Raw genomic sequence first — 17065 nt, forward strand, 5'->3', positions numbered from 1 at the left:
TTCCCTGATGCCTAGTATTTATACAGTTCCATGTACAGAAATTATTCAATACTGATAATTTTCAATAGGCTTTGTAGTCTAGTTCCTTTGCACCAGGGATTAGCCTTTTACTGTATTTTAGGAATGAATTGCTGGGTAAACACCAAAAAAGTTTGCTCTTAATTTGTTAATTCAAAGGATGCAATCCTGTTGTAGGAATTTCTATATACACTTCTGCCAACAAAGTACTTTCACAGAGCTGGCATTTGGAGAAGAATGCCCTTGGATGGCTGCTAAGAGGTGTTACATAGCAATTACAGATCTTTACTAAGAGACTTAAGGAATACTTGTCCAAGCAACTGAAAAGCCAGTGGAGAGAATCAAATCTGTAGATTGGGTGTACTGGTTCCCTGGAAGCACTGTGACAAACTAACAGCACTGTTAAGTGAGCAAATGCACTTGGGACATTTATACTGAGCAGATCAATAAATACCCTGTATGCTGCAACATTTCAAACACAGCAGAAAAAAAATTTCAATTAATTTAATCTTATCTTATTATGTCCTTCCATTTATTGCAGACTAGCCCAGTGATCTAAGGATTGCACATCAATCCTCTGCAGCAAGGACAGCATGCATGCCTACACATGGCTATTTATTTCAATTTGTTCCACTGCATTTGAATGCTTAAGGACCAACAAAATTATATGACACTCAGAGGTATTCAAAAAAACATGAGCCAACACTCCCAAAACTAAAAAAGAACCTCTGTGTGGCAGAGGCACTTCCAAGCTGAGAGATCTTCATGTTGTTTTTAGGCCAGCATTTAAAGGATGGCACTGTGCCCTGACACTTTGCCTGCACCAATGGCTTTCTAACTTGCTGCCATGCTGTGCTCCAAGTTGCTTAGAGGGATGTAATGGGCATTTAAGTTTTATTGCAAGAAGTGTTGGGTTTTCCTGTAATGGCCCCCATTTCTATCTATGTCATTTATAACAGCTTCTCCAAAGCCTCAGGCTGTGCTTGTCCTTCAGAGCATAAAAAGGAATTCACAGTAGTGGCACAGGGCACACAAGAGCAGCGGAGAATTGATCACTGCTTCATTTGCCATTATGCACTCCTGAGAATAGGTAAAAAATTATATATAAACTCCAAACAGAACATAAGTTTAGCTTCAAAAGCAACTTTTACCTAACTTTTTAAAGAAAGAAGAGCTGGAGGGGGGTGTCTGCACTTGCCTGCACAACACAAGCCCACAGCTGAAAGCCTCTCCCTCCAATGCTTTCATCTAATGATGAATGACAGCTACATCAAAACACAAAAACCGCTCAGTGACCAAATGGCAAATTCTCCAGTGCACACCTGTGGCTCCCAGTATGGCCTAACCCTAAGGGACACGTACTCAGTAGCACCCAGGGCATCAGGCACTGCAAGGACCCTCAGTGTGGTACAAACAATGCTCAGTGTGCTTGATGCTCTCTCCCCTCTCAGGAAGGCAGACGTGGTTCCTAAGCAATTGTTCCCAAATGTCTGAATAATTCATGCAATGCTAACACAGCCCATAGGTAGTTCCACGTGGGCACGTACTCAGCCTTTCCCACAGTGGCTTCCCAAACAAAGACCTGAACATTTATGGAAATATTTGGTGCAGAATTAATTGGAATACAGTGATTCTAACATGATCAGCAGATATTGCCATTGCTGGTAACATTACAAAAACTTAAGATTTATCACTGGTGTGCATTGCTGACTGCATGGCAATCATAAACAGCTACAGAAACAGAGCAGCTCCAGCCTTCCTGCTGGACAGCCAGGCAGCTGGGGCAGGCTGCAAAGCCTCAGGAAGCAGGCCCTGCAGGGGAGGACTGCATCCCACCCCTCCAGCTGAATTCAGCCGGGTGCCTGGTATCCAGTACTGACCAGGTTCAGAGGCTGGAATTACAGCCTACCAAAACACCCTTCTGCATCCTCTGGAGAGGAAAAATCCTATCCTCAGCTTTAGGTGAACAAGTAGATTTTGTTGATGTACAATAGCTGTAATGAAGGAGGAAGGGAAAAGCATGATCACTGGAAAAGGGTTAAAGTAGTAGCAGTAGGGCTGTCTGAAACAAGATTGTCTGATGATAACCTTCCATTAAGGATCTTATTTTGAACATTGCTTACACTAGGTTTGGAAAAGAACAATCTGAACTGCTTAGAGCATGGCTTAACCCTGAAAAGAGAGCAGGGCTGTCACAACACATCCTGCATCACCTGCTTTTAAATTATTTCCCCTCCAATACAGCTAAGCCTTTGCAAAAACAAGCTGGGCTTGGGATTGGAAATCCAGGCTGTGCTCCCACAGGCTTCTGGCTCTTTGCTCCCACTCAGCAAGGCCCTGATGGCTTTTGCTTACACCCCACCCACCAAACTCCCCATCTCCGGCGAGACAGAGAAGACAATAGATCTGATTCTATAATTAAACATAATCACAAATAATCATTTAGTAAGTGATATGCAAACCAGACTATACTTCACTACACTTCCCCAAAAGCACACATCTTGTGAAGTGACAAGAATAAACCAGCTAAACTCCTGCCTCCCCACCACCACCTGCAGCCTGGTCCTCTCTGTGCTCAACCCCTTCCCCTCTCCTACTTGAAAACAACATATTGAGACAGCTGAAACTTTAACAGGACATTACTTAGTCAACCTTTCATGATACTTAAAAAGGAAAACAGTCAGGATTGATCCTGCTTGTGCAATGCTGGACCCAGCCCGGTATTTCTGTTCGCACAATTTGTGATATGCCATTCTAGTCAGTGCAAAACAAGCCTCGGGCAGATCTATTTCTGGTGCTAGCTTGGCTCCGGATTTTGGCTGCCTCCCATTTTTCATTAGGAAGCCTATCAACTGCCCCAAGAATTGCTTATATTTCCAGGTGAAGTGAAGGTTACATCCTGCTGTTCCTGGAATCCTGAAATTCCTCTACATACTGAAAAGTGCCGCAAGTTGCCTAGGTTTCACTGAACTTATCAGTAAAGGGCACCAAAATAACTCTTGGCCTGTTAAATTTAGATCACTTCTAAAAAGGAAAAGAGCTCAGACTGTTTAATTCAGCTTGCCCAGTGTCCTTTCCTTCATTCTCATTACTGGAGGCTGTCCACCAGTCTTGATTTAAATGCTAGGTTTGGTTTTAGTTTTGGCATCTAGGATTGGGGGTGGATGGGGTTTTTTAAAGCACCTCCAGATCAGATCAGATCAGAAAATCAGTTAATAAATACAGTCCTGAAGTTACATTAATCAAGTGGAGACAAAGAGTCAGCACGATGCAGACTAGTTAAAATAAGAAAGCTTTTTTAAAGGAGATAAAAATAAACATAGTAGCATAACATTTGTTATATTCACCAGCATTTGTTACCCATTTTAGTAGAAAAAAGTCTGTCACAGATAGCATAATAAAAGTTGTTGGAATACCTACAAAGATTGAGGAAAATCAATCTAATAGTACCCTGACTTTTTTCTTGTCCTCCTGAACTTGTTTGTTCAAAGTTTCTTGGGATTTTGTCTCGATACAAACTGTATGTTGTGTAATATCTCACAACAGACATATCACCGGCACCATTAAATAACAGTCCTGGGATTGTAATGGCAGTACCAAAAAAAGGATCCAATTCCTTTTATATGTTCTCAGCAGCACGTGCTGCACTACTTATCCATTTGAGCACTTCTTGTCATATCTATATTGTGTTTCCCAGAGCTTTTGTCTTTTCTTTTTCCCCCTCCCCCATAATCCATCAATCATTTAGTCAGAAGCAGGGAAGAAGTCCTGGCACCAAGGCAGTGTTTCTGAACAAGAGCACAGCAGACAGTAAAATCTCTGGGGGCACAAATTCCACCTGGTGGAAATCAGCTGAAGCCAACTTCCAAGCGAGAGGCCCTGTGCCATGTTACACCACCTGCTTTCCAAAGGGCCCTGCACACTGTCCCCAGAGGCACAGTGAGAGGGGGCCAAGGCAGTGTGAGGTTATGAACCCCAAGAGAAATGAAACCACCAGCAGCAGAACGGAGCAACAGCAGCCCAGTGACACGTCTGCTCCTCGCTAGAGATTTCAGAATAAAGCAGTTAGGGGAGAAACTCGCTTGAAAACACCAACTCTGCCAAAAGCTTCATTTCCTGCTCACTTGTCTTCAAACACATTTCAAGCAATTTTTTTTTAACCAATTGTTTAGGTGCTAAATTCCACAAGAGAGAAAAAATAAAAGACAATTAAAACCAAATCTGTGGGGAGGGAGGAATGCTCTGAGAGCTGAAGGGGTTCATGCAGCTGGTCAACTTAACCTGGGACATCGCCTCCATTCAGTGGCCCCACATCCTCTGGAGACCACTGATATCCTGCCTGCACCCAACTCCACCAGCAGCAATGGCTGCCAAGCAGAAAAAGGAAAAAAGAAACGGAAATGCTGCAAGTTTATCTCCCTTCAGTTAATAACTTATGAAACCGTGACTTACCCCTCTTCCTTGCCAAGGCAAGCGTGTGCAAGGGCTGCTACACACACTGCAGCTGGCTCAAAAAATCCTTTCCATAGTCCTCTTTCAGTGCAGCAGCACAGCAAGACCTGCCTTTCATCTGGCAGCCTGGACACTCAGCAGGACAAAGTAATAGTCCAGTCCATTTGTAATTAAGTGCTCTCTATCTGATATATGCAGCCCGCATTGATACTCATCACACACACTAATAAAAACCCTTTCATTTTTAGAAAATTAGTCCTGATTTAGAGAACTATAAAAGACACAGCCGATCCTGTAAGATCTTACTTGGTAAGATCAGGACTTCCACTGGCTAAGGGGGTCTGTTTTATATTACTGTACACACAAAGAAGGCAGCTATGAAACAGAGAGTGCCACAATAAATCTGCAGATACTTCGGAACTACAAGAGACTACACAAGGACGTTGGAGGGGAAGATCAGAATTTACAACCACCTTGACAAATTATACAAACAGCCAGGCTGGAGGAAGATTAGGACACTGTTCAGTATGGAGGAGAACATAGCCTGCCTATTAGTGAGAAATCCAGGGTGGCTATGCAGCAGTTCTGTGTAAGAAAGAATTTGGGACTGCATTTTACTAACTGAAAGTAACTGAACATTCTGAAAGAGGAAGAGACTTAAAATATGATTATGACTTGCAAAGCACACAGAGGTCCTTCTACACTGCTCAGTACTGCTTAGGCTGGCTGGAGTGAGACATTCAGTTTAGGGCACCACTTGACTTGAAGACCAAAACAGAGCTCTAAAACATGATTTACAGGGAAAACCTAAACAGATCAGAGCTGGCCACAATACACAGGACACAATTTAAAGGAAACATGAGAACTATTTGCAATACATAAAAGGTTGTTATTAAAAGAAATAATCTGTTTTCCACATCCAAGATATACAGAGCTTAAATGGCTGCACACAAGGAGGATGCATCTCTGCTCCATTAAGGGCAACACAAATGAGGACATGGGTTACCAATTTAGCTGAGTTACAAACTGTGAACTGCAGAAGAACTGATCTGTTTCAAAAATAGATCTAGTCCAACAATCACTGAAAGTCAAAGGTATTCTTTTCTGCAGGCTTCAGTAAGCAAAGAATTGAACATATGAAAGAAAAGGAGGCCAAACAAAATTCACAGCACACTTACGCGAAGATAAAGGTTAATGCAAAAAGGGTAAGCTACAGCAGAAATCAGTAAAAATATAGATTTCCAAAAGTTCAAGGGGAGTCTAGTGCCTTTGGTTATATACACACTAATACATGGCAGGACTCCAGCAGAATTTCAGATCCCATCTTATTCACTCATCAGAAGGTAATTTCAGCTATGGGGTTTATTTCAATGAGCTCATGCACAGAGTTTCTGTTAAGGACAGATACATTTTGCAATCACAGCCTCATGTGTTCTTGAACCTCATCTTCCTCTTAACAGTGACCTGCAACACTTCCAAGTTCCTGATACCATGGGTATCTAAACCAAGTCTCAGACAATAGCAAACCTCCAGGATCATGAAAACAACATTAGACAGGGAGAACACATTTTAGGGACTTGAGCAAAACCTGAACAATCTGTTTTGTTTGGTCTTACCACTATATTTCTAGTGGATCTTGCTCAGGTTCCCCTTGTGTTGCATGCCATACGCACAGCCTCAGCACTGCCTGTCTCCTACACACTACAGTGCAGCTCATTCCTCTGGTCAGCAGCTGCCACCCCCACAGCCACCCTCCTGCCAGCTCCAGAAAAACTCAGAAAATATCCCAACTTACCTTCTCCTACACAGCCAGGGACAAATTTACTTTAAAAGACATTAAAGACTAACACTGATGTTTCCTGATTTCCCTTAGAGGTCATGGTGCTCACAGGGCTCTTGAAGAGCACCATAGTCGGTTATTACTGATTTCATAAAATACTAAAATCCTTTGCAGATTTTAGTGACTAATAGTTGTTTTCTGCATAGCTGATATAAAATGCAGATTAAAAATATTTAACTACTGCAGCTGATGACACGGTTATTTCCATTACTAGCAGAGTAACTATGTGTGAACATGAAGATCAGTTCATAACACCACTTCATCTCTTTCTTTACATTAGGCATGCTACAGTTGGCATGGAGGTCTCCTCAACAACCTAAGCAGATGTTTTACCTCTGTTTTGAATCTGGAACAGATTAGCAAAGTTAGTTTGATTCAACATGTCCTGATAATATCCTCGTTCTCAACCTCAATCAGATTATTGAAGCTGACAGGGGAAAAAAAGGAAAAAAAACATCAAGCTTTGCTGATGAGTGCAATGTCAGACAGCCGGGCCTAAGAAATTAAATGGAAATTTAAAAATGTTTCAAAATTGTCTTCACTTCAGAAAACAATTCAGTATCTTCAGAGTATGATGCATCTGACTGTGACAAATCCAGCAGTGTCAAAATTACTTTGTACAGACACAAATTAAACAGAAAGATGAGCTGGAGAGCTGTAATGAGCTATTACACTCTTTCTTCCAACAAGTTACCATTGCAAGATGTCTCTGAGAGCACTGCCGCAGTTTTGAGACTCAGAGTGAGCGTTCCCCTCATCACACTCGATGCCATGAGTCAGGTACATCTCTGTGTGTGAGAGCAGCTGACCTTGCACAGGCAGCACCAGCCAGAAGAGTGTGTGTGTGCATTCTCATCGGTCAAGGAAGTGGCATGCAAATCTCCCTCCCTCCATTTCCCCTCAAACAGCTTCCAGTCATGGTCACACTCTCTTGCTGAAACCCTTCAGCGATGAGAAGAAAGGCAAGACAAGGGCTCAGCACCCCAGCTCCCAGCACTAGCTGATTTTGTACACACTGCATGCTTCCTTCCAGTTCCTGTCCTACAAACCAAGCAGTGAGGTTGGCAGCCAGACACAGCCCAGCTGTGTTAGAGACCCTCTCTCTGTCCATGTCACATCTAGACACATTGATCCCTCTGGTCTGGGATAACCATTGCCCAAATGGGGCTTGCTTTTCCAGAGAAAAAGGCTTGGCCACAGAGTGAGGGGCAAAGCCAAGGCAAGCCCCTCTTACTCCTGAGCAATCTCATTAGAACCTCTCTGCAGCAGGGGAGGGCAAAGAATCATCCAGTGAACAAAAGGGAGGACAAGAGAGGGACAGAGGGCAGTCCACTTCAGATGGCCCTCTGCAAAACAAAGTGCTCAGAAATACAAGAGAGGCAGAGAAAAAAAAACCTGTTTTTAAAAATGCCTTTTTAAGCCCAAACTGTAGCTGCCATCTGTAATTCAAACCCCATTTTTAATTTTGCTAGAGAAGCCATAGCTTATTAAGGCTGAAAGTTAATTAGACTTGCATAGATTAACACTTCAGCCTCTCATTTATTTTCTGTGAATTATTCTACTTCAGTAGTGAAAAGCTTACTATTCTGTGTTGTTATCGTGCGCCATGAGTCTGATACCAAAAGAAATGCTTGCAAAAAGGAGCACCTAAGCTTGCTAAAAAATAATTAGTTGGGGCTTTTTTTTTAACAGTTTTTATATTAAAAAGCAACAAATATCTATTTTGAGTCCCTAAACACAGCCACTCAGTTATTTCATGAATATTCATGTATTAGTCTTGTTAAATTTAGCCCAGTAAATATGCAACTTAATACAAAACACCCCTTAATCAGCTAATACATGTAACTGCTGCTTGTCAGGGCAGTGGCAATGTGCTTAACACTCATTTTTGTCTGTGCTGTTAAGCAGGGCATTATTCTCTACCTCTCTAATGACAACAGCAGAAAGAGCTGGTGGCAGCTTGATCAACTGCCTAATGAGATCCGGAAATCTGAATTACAGTAACCTAGCTAAATGGTAGAGCCAAAACAAACCAGAGGATTTCCCAAGGCAGTTTGACTTCACCATTCTTTTGTGATTGATTCCTTGGCCACACCACTGTGGATGCCTGTGGTATTTGAACACTTCCTTCTGACAGGGAGCTCTTTGAGTCGTGCTGCCCATCAGAGAGGAGGATGTTTGAGGACACGCTCAGGGAACATGTCTATACTGCCACTAGATATCCCAGATGGCCTCTTGGAAAAGGGATTTCTTTCTGGAATTGTGTACTGGATATGAACCCCATACATGAACTCAAGAATAAGCAGGTGTAGACCTTACAGTTTTCATTCTGAATGTACATTACAAAACAGAGCCTGCAGAACTAAATTAGTAATCATCTCCACTAATTTTCATAGATTTTTATAAGTGACTCAAGTAATGCATGAGAAGCTGAGAACATCTAAGCTAAGCCCAGGCTTAGCCCTTCACTTACCCTTTTGCAAGGAACTGGAACTTACCCTCAACCCCTTTGCAAGGAACTGGTTTGGTAAACCACTGTCCTATTTTGCTGCATGATTTAATCACACTCAGGCTACCCTGCCCCTCTGATCTGCTAAACAAGCGAATCTCTCTGTTTCTCACAGCCTCCTCCTCTCTGTCCTTCAGAAGGTCTCGCCCGTTTTTCATGGTGAGGATCCTGTAGGTCTCCTTCTTTGATGTCTTGTTTCACTGGTGGGTGCAGCTCACTCCAACACTTCAGAAAAAATACAGAAAAGCACAGCCTTGCTGTGTCACAGACCTTGGATTTTACAGAACAAGCTATACAAAATTTAAGGGCCACCTAATACTGTTCACATCTAAGTTGAGGGCAGAAACTTTCAAACGAAGCTAAGAGACTGATAGCAATGCTTGGTGCTTTCAAAAATCCCAAACACATGAAGCTGCATGATCTTTCTGAGGGATGGATAAGCTTTCAGAGGGGTGGGAAAGGTTGTGCCATCTCAGCATCTTAAGTCACCATGATTGCAAGGAGTTAAAAAACAACCTAAAGAAGGAAGCTAAAAAAAGGAAGCAGGCTGTTCCCAACAGCGTGCCATACTGCTCTCACTGGGAGTTGTGCAAGGGGAAGTCCAGGACCCTTCTGCTTACGGCCACTTTATGTAGGGTCCAGAATGCGTTCCCCTCTGGGGTAAGAGCAGTAGATGACAGTTTCTCTGGGTTATCTGCTGCCTCTCACAGACCAGCTGAAACTACACCGTAAATGGGGCATGCCCAAAGGGAATTCAGTGCACTGAGCTAAAATGATGGTTGGCAGAGAGCTTTAAGCCACGGGGGAAATGGTGATGTTAACAAAAAAGGTGGATATACCTTTCTCCATCCTAGTCATATACCTATACAGATTATTTCAGATTCTTTAAACACAGGCAGAATCTTGAGGAAATAACCAGAGAGAGGGGAGGGAAAAGCAGCAAATTCTTCCTGGTGAGGACAAGCCATCCCTGGCACTCCTGCTTCGGATTAGCCAGCTCTGTGGTCTGGACTTCAGATCTAACTGCACCAAACTGAGACTACACTGGATCTGCTCCTCCAGACTCCAACAAGAAGTTACCTACATGCTTTGAGTAAGGCAACCTGCATTTTCAGCAGTCTCATTTATAATCTAATTCCAACTTCTAACTTGTAAGCCAGATATCTTGTGAAATTCAGAAGGTGAAATCCATACAGGCATAAGCAGCAGACAAAACACAGGAAATTTCTCATCTCTATTCATGCCATAGCAATATGTAGACCAGGGGGGCAGACTCCATGTGTCTGATGTATTCTAATTCTAGTTCCTGAACTAGAATTCCCACCCTTGAAACTGCTTGGATCCTAAAAGCATTTTAACTAATTTTATTTCTGTCTCTACAGGAAGAAAAAAAAAACCCTCAAAACATCTCCAAGTTATATTAAATATTTGAAGAGAATTCTGCAAACCAAGAACAAGACATTTCTAATCTAGGTCATCTTATAAAGACATTAGTGTCACCATGCTAAATTTCTACTCTCCTGAGACAGAGCTGTCACTGGTTAACTCACTGCACTGACACAGATTCTGAGAAAAGCCCCAGGAAATATTTTAGGCTGATTTCTGCGAAGAAAGAAAAACACAAATCACATTTTTAAATGGCTGCACCCAGCCCCACCAGCCCGCTCAGTTTCAGATAATGGAACCGCACAACACTGCTTGCTCTTGCAGGAAGTAACAACTGATAACGTGCCAGCCTTTTTGCAGTTTTTCGCTGGAGTGCTCTCTGACTCCAGTTTTCATTCAGCTTTCTGTATGAAGAGAGCCTGAGCTGGCCACAGAGTTTGCTAAGCAGTGTTTAACAGAGATAAGGGGGGAGGTAAATCACGGGGGGACACCACTCACCAGCCTCCAGCCACACTCCACTCAGGCTGGATATGTGCACTTACCTTCAATCCCAAGCCAAAACATCCTTTGCTGTGCAAATCCTATGTTTTTCCACCTCCACAAATTGCTATGCCTTTCTTATTGACCAAGTTTCTCTTCCTCTCCCAGCAATTAATACAGAATCATAGAATAATAGAATGGTTTGGATTGGAAGGGACATGAAAGATCATCCTGTTCCAATACCCCTGCCATGGACAGGGACACCTTTCACTAGACCAGATTGCTCAAAAGAACATTTGACCTGGCCCTGAACAGGGGATGGGGCTATCCTTGTGTGTTTGTAGCTATCCAAACACACAAACTCTCTGAGCTGTGTCCTCTGCAGCTTCCCTCCTGGCTACAATCTCAGAGACACAGGCTCCACCTTTCCAGAGCAATGTCACTTGAAAAAGATTCATCCTTTGTATATGATTTAACTAGAAAAATGAAGGACAGACTACTGGCTCACTGCAAGAAGTTAGGGTTTTTTAGTTATGAAGAATTATATTTGGACAAAAGTAAAACAGGCAGGTTTAGGACTACTGAAAACCAAGTCCTGAAGTGCAGAGTGTAAGGAAATGTCACCGTGTGCACAGACTGAACTCAGACTTGTCCTGCCTAGTGGACATGTACCCATTAATTATTATTTGTGCCAGCAGCATCAATACACTGTGGCTCAGGACTGACAATGAGCAGCTCTTTTGCTGTTATCATGAAACATGACTCAGTTTGAAAGTCTTTGTGAAGAGCTGTCACACACCTCAGCTTAAAAAGAAATAATTCATGGCCTGTCGTGAAGGTGAAGCAGTTTTCCTAGAATAAAAACAATTCCTAATGCTGTGCCCACAGGCCTCAACTGGAAATTCAGGAACAATATAATGAAAAGGAGATTAAGAAATTTATATATTAAAGATGACACAGCTTTAAAATGTAAGCAAACTCTTAGAGCTGTCAAGGATGGATTTACAAAAACAATGGTATCCAGCACCCAGAATGATCACTTCACTTCAAACTACTCCACAGTGATTTTAAAACTGTGCTTCTAGAAAGTCAAGAATTACACCCTGAATTATCTGGGGTGAATTCAAGTAATGCCTGTAGCTTGCCCTGTGATAGTGATATCTCTACACACCTCTGCTTGGAGGTTATTTTAGAGTCTCTAATTTGTGCTAATTTCTAAAGAAGTTTAAGAAAATTTGGGAAGAAATTTTATTCTCATTGTCAGAAAGCCAGTTCTCACATTCATTTCTCCTAATCATTTCTCACAAATACTGCTGCTCAAACACCCGAACATATTTAAAATGTAATTAACATGTTCTGGAGACATGAACAAATGCCAAGTCTGTTTGCATGACGAGGGGAAAAACCTCCAGTGAACAAGCTGGAGGTTCCTGAAGCCTACAAGGGGTAATCGTGCTGGTTTACAGCAGATTGGAATTGTATTACCTAAAGCTGATTAAAGCTGACAGGCAAGTGAAATGCTGCATTTACACACTTCCACTAAGGTGACACTGACAACTAAAATGAAACCCATAAATCAGAAGAAACAAACAGCTTCTCTATTTTGTTCTGCCAAAGCCATTGCAGGTGTCTCAGACCATATTTTATATGCAATATGTGCTGCAGCAGCTGAGCAGAGGAGTTGGGAAGCATTCCCCCCCAAGCTGTCCATCCACAGGACTTGGCTCATCGAGGCACAGACACATCCTGCTCTTACTTATCTCCACTGCTCATTTTGAAAAGTGACAAAAGTCACATTGGTGCTGGTAAATACGTATGCTGCTGCCTTCAAACTAAATAAAGCACTCACTGCCCTTTGTGGGCAAGCTAGACAGGCAGCAGAACACTGTCAGACTGCACATGGCAAAAAAATACATCTACAAAGAATGGCAAATTTGCAGGTGCTTTAACACATCTAACATCAAAAATGACCCGTGACTTGTTTCTTAAAGACACAAACCTTCCAGCCTGAGCTACTGAGTAGGTTTGAATACTCACTGCATACTAAAGATCTCCCTTGTAATAGCTCAGCATCTCAGCAGAGGCCTGAACTCACCTGAACTGCCACGTCTTCCTTTTCCAAACTGGGGCTCAGAGCCACCACACTTTGTAGCTGGAGATAAAAACATTTTTTCATCCCTCATAAGGGCAGATCCCAACTTCACAGACCAAGAAACAAGCACAGAGCTGCATGTATAAAATTGCTATAGGACTCATTCTCCTTTCAGGTATTTTCAGGTTTTATGCTTTCAACTTTTGCAAAGCACTAAGATATTTCTCCAATATTTTTTGTTGAGTGACAGCATTATTAAATTTCCTAAGTTAATTGGCATTTATAGAAGAAATAGTGATAAGATCTGTAAATGAACTCCCAGCACCTTAGCAAATGGAATTATAAGAAGTTATGAAAAATTGTTTGTGCTTTCCTCATCATCCTGTTCCACCCACAAAAGGCATTTACATTAATAGAGAACCTAGCATTCATAAACCTGTATGGCATCACAGCACTGGGGTCACAGCTGCATTCCCACTATTCATTCAAAAGAGCAAGAATTTCAAAATCCTTGCTTGCACTTGGTCTCTGGGATGACTTCTTCATTCTCACTCCCAGTTGTCTTCTTTCTCCTATGGAAGCAAGGATTGAGTCTGTGAACATCAGTCCCAGTCCCTTTCCAAGGTAGGTGCCATAAAGTCAAGTCAAGGCTGTATGAAAAATGCTACCTAGTTCTGAATCTGGTTGCAAAAACAAAATGCAAATGTACATACTTAAAACACTTCACCTCAGAGGGTGTCCCCAGCAGGGCACCAACTGGACACAGAGATTTCCAAAGGGAAAACACATCAGTGACTGAAAATCGCATCCATATCAATGAAGCAGAATCCGCTATAGGGGAGTTTCACAGCCCAGGCACTGTGGACAGCGTAGAAAAGGAGGATGAGGGACAGAGAACTCTAAGCTGTTCAGGCAGCTCACCCTACACAGACAGAGCATCCTGGTTACATCAGAGGAACCTATGGGAGTCAAGAGCCCAGCTGGCTTAATCACAGCCAGGAGAGAAGACGCAGGCAGTGAGGAAACAAAGATTAATTGCTCAGAGAATCTTCATGCACACATAGTTTCTACTGCCAAGGTAACACTTTATTTCTGTTACCCCCATCTGGACTCCTTGGGCAACACTGCTGGTTCCCACACTGGGCTGTGCTTTGAAAACCCAGCCTGAGGGAGAGCTAAGTAGCCCAGGCATTTGCCTGCCCTTCCTTCCTAAGCAGCTGGCATTACTCATGAAATAGCTCCAGTAAAAGCCCTGGATCCATGATTGTTCCCTTTCTAGTGATGCTCTCTCATATCACACCAAAAACCCCACCAATGCCCTCAATCACACAGATGGCACAATAATTAATGTAGTGATGGGGGAAAATTCTCCTCCCTGCCCCTTCTCCCCATGGGACTGGTCCAGAAATGCCAGCAGAGTAGCAAGGTGGTCTGCAGCCCTAGAACCCACACTTTATGGGGTCCATCACTCAGGTACCCAACACCACATCTGTCAGCTGCCCAATATCCCCAGAGGACAACACACACCTCGTATCTAACCAGACAGCACCACATCAGAGACATTACCAACCATTTTTCAGACCCACAGAACACAGGAAGGATGGAAGGAAGGATGGAAGGAAAGGAATAGGTAATTTTACCATGCTATAGATACAGAAGATGGAAAGCACTTTATGCAAAGTACAAAGCAGAAGAAATGCATTCTGACTTTAATACCCAAAACCTTTTAACCATAAGTAGTTTTTTGCAACTGTATCTCACAGAGCCACGGCTTCAGCAGTATTTCCAGGCTCAGAATGTAGTTCTGGAAGCAGTACATTGTACACACACAGTTTGGTAACCAGCACACGTCCAACGTAAGACTGGCTGTAAGCATCACTGCCACTGCTGATCCCTGAAAGCCATCCCAAGCAGCAGCCTCCCTCTGACATGGGATTCACTGCTAAAGTCCCTCTGTAGCAGAAGGGTTAACTAATCTCTTTAAAGAACTATAATTAGTCCAACAGGAAAGTAAATTCTGTCTTCCTGATTCAGGGACAGTGACTGCCAAGAAGTCTGAGCACACATGCAGAGGAGGGCAGATATGCACAGCTTCCAAAAGCAAGTTCTGCTCTGACACCTGAATTTATATGAGGGACACAGACTGACTTGTCTTTAGTAATCTTGTTTATAAAGTATAATGCTTTACTGGTTTTTGTTTGCTTTGTTTTTTTAAATCTGTCTAGGAAAACCAAACTATGCCATACCCGACTCTTCTGCATCAGTGCTGCCTGAAATTTAAATGCAGATGATTCATTCTTTTCCTTTTTCAAAGGCCAAGGAACTCTAGTATTACACAATTACAATAAGTGCATTCCAAATAAGACCTTCAAAAATTAGCAGTTACTGTAGTTGATATATACAGCTTGCTTTGTAGATGTGGTTGACTAAAACATTAAAATGCAATACTGGATGAGTTTTACAATGCTTTTTTTCCCTCCCATGTAAATTTAATTTCATTTATCAGTTCAGCCTCAAGTCAGGAGTTCAATATTTAGTTCCTATATTTAATTATGCTTCCTTTTCATTATAGCCTTTTCCAGATAAATGTTTAATCAGGGTGTTCACTGTAATATAAAAATTACTGGAGTGAAAATAATGAAGTAGTAATGGTCTCATCCTTATACAAAACATAATATGTTAAATTCTAGAAGGTTGATTTAAAAAGGGCAACAATGTCACTGAATGAAGAACTCAATAATAAGCCCTCAAAGAGAAAATGAGCTAAATAGTGGTAAAAATGAACAACCAGAAGATTAAACCATCATACCTTTTAAAGAGTATCAGGGAGCCATTCATGCTTTAATAAGAAAAAATAAAAAATAATCAAAATAATAAAAATAATTTTAAAAAATCAAAATAATAAACTCAAGTTCAATGCATGCCAACTTCACCCATGATTCCAGTGTCTATCTAACTGTGCCGGGTTTGGAGGTGGAATCACCAGTCCCCATAACAGCAGTACCAGAAACATTACCTGGCCCCATCACTTTTGCACTAGGTCAGAGACTAGAAGTCTAGTCTTTGTTATTCCAGTACAAAAACTACAATTCTTCATCACCCCAAACTCTTCTGTTCCATAAGAGTGCAAGGAAGGACTAAAACTTGTTTTTGACAATGCCTGTGTGCAAGCTGAGTGATAACAACCATTGCTTCTGCTGTCGTCACTGTTGCCCTTCCTTCACTTTGCCTTTCCCCGCAGTGAATAACTTGCTATGGACCAAACATCTTGGTTACTATAAAAGAGGCAATTTTACTGCAAAACCTGCTGCATAAAAATTATGTCTTTCTATGTATTTCCAGGTAGTAATTCCTGGCTATGGCTGTGTAACATATATATTTCTCCCTAGTTTTGTCTGGTTTGGTTCTGCTTTTTGCACATTTTTTTCTTTGCTGTAGTTACTGGTGAGGGCATTTCTTCCTGCAGAAAGCAGAAATTACTCATTTTTAATGGGCACCATCAGTTTTCTGTAACTGCCTTTGCTTATTGTGAGCAGACCAAACTTCGAACGCTTCTTTTTTTCTAGGTCTTGCAGAGACATGTTGTTCATCAAACCCTATCTACAGAGGAAGTTTCTTTTTAAACTAGGCAGGAGGTAGATGCTTTGCTCCATAAAGCATGAGTTATTGCTCAGATTTTTCACTTTTTTTTTTCCATGTACTGTCAAATAGTTTTTGGACATTTAAACCTGATGCAGCATATAAATCCACTGAAAATATATAATATTAACTGCATTTTTAGACAAGGCTTCTCTAGGAAACACTGCAAGTTTTTGTTTTACATCAGCATCCTCCATTTAGAAGCCTAAAGAATGCAAAGCTTCAATTCCTTCTACCTTGTCTTCTGTGCTTTCCAGAAATTAAAGCAGAGAGCCTTACTGCCCTAAATTGGGAGCTATCAGGTCACAGTCACACAGACTGAGGCTGCTGTGAAAGTTCAGTCACATTAGCTTTCATGGGCTTGAAAAGAAAGACTGAAACCTCCAATTTAGGAACTGCCTCTCTTCTGGAGATTTGAACTGCCAGAGTGTTTCGGCTTTTTTTTCCCCAGGGCAAAAACTCACTCTGTCTCTTAGGGCTCTGGCAAGGGATGTGCCAGCCTGAGGGGCTGATGTCCCCAAGCACCCATTCTGCACCTCTCCAGCAGCAGAGCCACCAGAACAAGGCACGTGCCACACCTGCAGCACAGCAAAGCTGTGCTGGGAGAAGGGACAGTCCCACTTCCCCCAAATCTGCTCCCCTACAGACT

General features: G+C 42.1%; 1 protein-coding gene across 6 annotated transcripts in view; it reads right to left on the minus strand.

Annotated features, from left to right (window-relative positions):
- Positions 1–17065, minus strand: part of ANKRD44 (ankyrin repeat domain 44) — a 131703-nt gene that overhangs the window by 74122 nt on the left and 40516 nt on the right. The window contains exon 1 of one of the 6 annotated variants that reach the window (XM_030952760.1): positions 4471–4780. The exons of the other annotated variants lie outside the window; for them this stretch is intronic. The gene's annotated coding sequence lies outside the window, so the exon portion shown is untranslated. Of the gene's footprint in view, positions 1–4470; positions 4781–17065 lie in introns of those variants that run through there. 6 annotated transcript variants of the gene reach the window in all.

Source organism: Camarhynchus parvulus, chromosome 7, assembly GCF_901933205.1.
Source record: "Camarhynchus parvulus chromosome 7, STF_HiC, whole genome shotgun sequence".
Taxonomy (NCBI): Eukaryota; Metazoa; Chordata; class Aves; order Passeriformes; family Thraupidae; genus Camarhynchus; species Camarhynchus parvulus.